Source organism: Panicum virgatum, chromosome 6K, assembly GCF_016808335.1.
Source record: "Panicum virgatum strain AP13 chromosome 6K, P.virgatum_v5, whole genome shotgun sequence".
Lineage (NCBI taxonomy): Eukaryota > Viridiplantae > Streptophyta > Magnoliopsida > Poales > Poaceae > Panicum > Panicum virgatum.
In genome coordinates this window covers 6,088,762-6,094,761 of record NC_053141.1, presented here as the reverse complement: position 1 = coordinate 6,094,761, position 6,000 = coordinate 6,088,762, and positions in this window count along the sequence as shown.

Here is a 6,000-nt window from a genome sequence, read left to right as displayed (position 1 = left end):
AGGTGTCCACCAATCAAACTCAGCTACAAACTCAGGATAGGACCGCCAAGACTGTACGTGGGCCCAATTCTTCTGCACGAAATTAATAATATATACCAATAAGAAATACAAAGAGGGTCAAACAAAGCAACAGAATTGCCAATAAAATAGTATGAGTAACAGTCATTTCCGTACCTGATGAGCGTACCAGAGAGTCCCCATGGTCGGCCTATCATCCTCGGTGTCACCGTACATATCCGGCACATACGTTGAGTGGTCGATAATCGGACAACCAATTGCTATCCTCTCGTACGACCAAAGCTGTAGCAGAATCGGACATCCTGTAAGAATTGCATTGTGCTTATTTTGCACCGATGCCTTGCAGAGGCCACGGTACGTGGCTGCAAGTACCGCTGAATCCCAACTGTATTGAGGCATTTCCTCCACAGCTACCTCTGCGATCTCCTGTGCGTAAGGCACAAGCACCCTATCCACATAGGCCCCGTGTGAGTTGTTGAACATTATGTATCTAAACAACCACAATAGGTATGCCTCAAGGGATTGAGTGACGCTATCCTCATCAGTGTCATGTGCCAAATTGTTGGACTGCATAGAAAAGATGAACATTTATGAGTACAAGATCAATTATAAAATAAAACTATAACTGCACTAGTCAAAAGCATAACTCTAACATTACTCATAACAAAACGAGGTATGTCCCTGGAACTGCAGAATCCATGACTTGGCAGGCCCTGTTGCTTTTGTGTGCTCCTATACATCAATCGCGATGTCAATATTTGCAAAACGCTCTTCTAGATCGTCCAACCATGTAGACGGGACAACACGAGGCCCTACGTCATCCCCACTGATAGGAAGACCCAGCAGCATCGCAACGTCCTGTAGGGTCGGTGACATCTCCCCACAAGGGAGGTGGAAGGTGTGTGTCTCAGACCTCCATCTATCAACCAAAGCCGTCAGTAGGGACCTGTCCAGCTTTGCCAAACCACTCTCAGCAAGACAGTCTATAGCAAGAAGACTAGCCTCACTCAACCTGAAAAGTAGAACGATCAAAGGTAAGTACATTATGTAGGAAACGTATACGAAACAAATGTATTCTCAGAAACATAATCCGACGACATATCACATGGGCACCCATCGTGGGTCAACAGGAATCAACTCCGCTGGTGGACGTGGACGCAGCACGTTAAGTTTCACACGCTGAACCACTGCAAGGAAGGACCGGTGCGACGAGTCTATGACTCGGTCAAGTAGAGCTGGCGTATCTTCGGCCATACCTAACACAAAAAATATAAGTTTTCTACATTTTCTACAATTTATTTGAAATTTTCATAAACTTTTCTAGCATTTTCTAGCATTTCCTACAATTTTTGTACAATAAATTTTTATAACATTTTCTATAATTTTTCTGCAATTTATTTGAATTTTTCATATACTTTTCTAGCATTTTCTACAATTTCTGAGCATTTTTTAAATTTTTTTCTCGCATTAAACAACTAATCAATACCAAAAAAAAGTTGGTAAACCTAAATGGTTTTTATAAAAACTAATCTTAATTCTACATAAATTATAATAAAAATAGTACCTAAATCGCTAAAATATCATTATTGTTGCATACACTAATTATAGAATTAAACATACAAAAAATTTAGAATAAGAAAGTTGAGAAATATTTATTACCTGCGGTTCGGATCCAAAATCCGACAGGGCTTCGCCGCTGCAACTCCCTCCCTCACCCCTCCTCTCTCCCTCCCCCTCTCTGGATGTCGTGGGAAGCAAATGAGGGGGGAGGGGGAGCTGGGCTGCCGCCCCCCTGCCGGGCGGCGGGTACTTGCCGCCCGGCCTCTGGGCGGCAGGCTCCCCAAAGGATCTAAATGCGAATAAAAATAAATTTTATTTACTTTTAGGTCCCTACCGCCCGGCAGCAAGGCGGCAGGGGGCCGCCCGCCCCACAGCCGGGCGGTAGGGGTACAAAACTGTAAATTATGAAATCGAAAATATATTTCTGTAATTTTTTTTTGAAAAATATAAAAATAAAAAAACGCAAGCCCAGGCTACAAGACTCTCGAGTCTGGGCCCAGTTTCGGACGGCCCGGGTGGGGGGGGGAGTGGACGGCGGGGTCCACCTGCCATGCCACGTGCGGTGGTGCACCGGCCGCGGGGTCGCGCCCTCCCACCCACGCCCCAGCCAGGGTTCAAAATTTCGGTGAAATTTCGGCGAAATTTCGGTATTTTTTTCGTTTTCGGTAGTTACCGGGAAGTGAAATTTCGGTAAATTTCGTTTCAAAATTCAAAAATTCAAAAAAATTTGTAAAAAAAATATGTAAAAAATATGATAAAAAACTAGGTGTTTTTCTAAGCAAATAGGACTAGAACACACTCAAATCTAAGATCATTTGCTAGGCTAAAATTAACATTTGAAACCGTAATTTGAATGACTCGTCATTTCATGTGCAAAAATTTGTTTTCCCCCCTCGACTTCAACTAGACTTTGGTTTATCATGATATTGGTGAGGTACCTATTCAATTTCATATGCATACCTACAACTAGGATGATGATCCATCGCCGGCCCGGGTGGACTATACTCTCATCAGTAGACTAGTAGATCTGGTTTCCTCGTGCTGTCCAATTAGGCTCGTCGTCAATCTTGCTTCGCTTTTGCCTTTTGCATCTGCTTTTATATTATCATCTAGCAGCTCTTTTCTTTTGTATGTAGCGGTGAGATCGAATGAGATGGCAGCTAAAGCCCTCTGTCTGCTGTAGTCTATTATTCTTAACCAGGCCCTCGATCTGGCTCTTCTTCTAGCTTTGTAGCCGGTAACTGTGGAGACTTGGGAGTTTTTTTTTTGAAATTGTGGCCATTGCTGATACGTGTTAAATTTCATTGGCAACTGCAGATTAAGTCAGTTGTGGCCTTTGATCTGCCCCCACTTCGTGGAAGAAAGCTTTGCATTGCAATAGTAGGTCGGTGACTGTAACCTTATTCCAGTGAATTTCCTCCGACGCCATTCCAGTCCCGAGGATAAGAAGAGAAGGTCAAATTCTTGCATCCACAGCATGCATGTGACCAAAATCTTAGGCCACAAGAGAATTGTCACCATCTATAGAGCAGGGAAAAACTTTCCGTTGGAAAACTGCCGGAAAACACACCTTTCAGAATGCTTTAACAATTCTCTATACAAATTGAATCAAACAAAAAATTCAAACACTGTCACATGAATTGATAACCAATTCAAATCATGTTTGTCCTGGATTTAAAACAACTTTCAATTGGATCAACTAATGTCCCTAAAAATTTATAGGAATATCCGCCATAATAAGAATAATAAAAGTCCAGTTGAGGCCTAAGAGAGAAAATGAAAGTTGTCACATGAAATGACAAGACTTTTAATTGGTAGTTTTTGAAATAATTAAATAACTTTCAAACCATTGCTCAAATGAAAAAGTTCCTGAAACAAAAGTTGTAGATCTCGAAAAACTGAATAAAGTTGGTATTCAAAAGTTTTTCATTTGATCTCGGGAACAGTACGAAAATCACAACGGACATCATTTTCCGGTCGAAATCACCGAAATTTCGGTCGAAATCACCGAAATTTCGGTCGGAATTCACCGAAATTTCGTTTTTTGAATTTGAATTCTCTTTCCGTTCGGAATTAGCGAAATTCGGCGAAATTTCGGCTGAAATTTCGTTTCCGGCAAATGGCGGGATTCGGAAAAAAACGAAAAGGTAAACCCTGGCCCCAGCCCAGCTGCTCCCGCCCGCCGCGCGCCGTGTCGGCGGCGGCGGCTGGCGCCTGTGGGCCCCGGTGGGTGGCGTGGCGTGGCTGGCTCGGACGGCCGGACCCGGCGCGGGCGCGCGCCGTGCGTCGCCGACCGGGTCGTCGGGCTCGTGCCGGCCTGACGCTGTTCACGTGCCGCCCGCGTACGCGCGCACCGCCAACCGCTGGGCATGCGAGCGACGGCACGGGCGCCCGCCCACGTGCTGCTCCGCTGGCCGCACGAGCTACCTAGCTAGCGGCAGCAGAGGCCTTGACCAGCAGGAGGAGACGAGAGCAGAGCAGGCCGCTTTGCCTGCGCCTGCCAATACCGCACCAGCAGTTAAGTGAGCCGCAGCTGGCTGGTACGGCACGTGATTAAAGTAATTAATTACTCCAACGGCCGTCATTAACCGAGCGATTACTCCCGCCCGTCGTCGACCCTGCGCGGCGCAGGTTTGAACGCGATCGAGCTGACTGTTTGACAGGTCTCCCAAGTGTTAGAAAACGTCGCGTCTAGAAGATCTTCCGACGCGTCAACGCCCATTGATCTCCCACCGACCGTTTTTTTTTCTTTTTTTCTGAAGTAGATGGTATACACAGTACACTCACGACGACGGTTAGTTGGCACTTGAAATACGTACTCGGCTGAACAGCTTGATTCCGCCACTAGCACAGATTTTACGAAAAACAAACTTGGCAGAGATACAAAGAGTATGCATATAGCCATATACTTTGGGAGGGCTCTTCGGTAGAGCTGGCTCCCAACTTTTTCGAAACCGATTCTATGAGATTGTACCAAAGGATTAAGGTCATGTTTAGACATTTACCCGTAAAAATATTAAAACAAAATCTTGTTATTTTGGAGTACTAAATAAAATATATTTGCAAAATGTTTTGCACGTTGTGAATCGCGAGATAAATCTAATGAGACTAATTAATCCATGATTAATCTATGATTAGGAGATGGTTACTGTAGCATCACTGTTACAAATTATAGATTAAATAAGCTCAGTAGATTCGTCTCGCGATTTACAACTCATCCGTTTAAAAAAATTTGTAAATAAATTTTATTTAATACTTCATGCATGAATTCAAACAAAGCCATTTTATGAATCTAAACAGGGCCTAAGATACAATTTAATTCTGGTGGGGAGCCATCAAGAATCATTTCTCCATTTGCCCTAGGAGTTCAAATCTAGAAAACCCGTTCCACCTACTCCCTATTTGTTTGAGGAAAAAGTCCATTTTTGGTAATCCAACTCTTGCCTCGGTTTAGTTTTGGCCATTGAACTCCAAAACCGGGTATCATTGACCATCGAACTTTCAAAACCGTTCACATTTGCCCATTTTGGTGGTTTTGGGTGTGATTTTGCTGACTTGGCTGACACATGTTGGTGGGACCCACCTATCATCTTTTTTTACCTCTCTCCTATTTCTCTCTTTCTACCCCTCTCTCTCCTATTTCTCTCTCCGTCGCACGCAGGGCAGGCCGACGCAACCGCCGCCGCATGGCCGCCGTCCCCTCCTTCCTTTCCGGCGCGTGCGGCCCCCTCCCTCCTCTCTGGCATGCGCGGGCGAGCGACCCCCTTCATCCTCCCTCCTCTACGGCACGCACTGGCGGCGATGCTCTCGGACGCCCGCGCAGGGCTGTAGCTGTGGGGGACGAGGCGCGGCGAGGCAAGCCGCGGGGCCACGCGTGCCCCCTCCCCCGCTCTCTCGACCGGTGGCCTGCGCGGTGCGGGCGCAGAGGCCGACGAGGGTGGGCGGCGCAGCCACAGCCAAGCGCGGCATTCCACGCCTCGCGAGGAGCGGTGGTGAAGCGTCCCCTCACAAGAGAAGACTTAAATGTGATACAATATCAGTCCCAGGAGGCTGATAACACATTTATTACATCAAATGGTACATCACCGTACAACTCTACGGGAAGTGGGCAGTGAAGCGCCACTATCGCGAGGATAACAACTAACACCAACACAACGATATTAACTACGAAGAGAGGGTCATCAGAGTCTTGTGCCATACGGAACTTCCTGCGGGCGACCCTATCCACAGGCAAGGTTGGGTGCAGGACGGAACTTCTACTCAACGTCTTCAGGAACGAAGTCCGGATCTTCCTCTGTAAAAATTTAGAATGGAGTGAGTACAAACGTACTCAGCAAGTCCAACCACACCCACGGAGGGGGTATAAACATAATATAATGCACAGGGTAAAGTAAGGATAAGGCTAGGATTTAATTTGCGGAA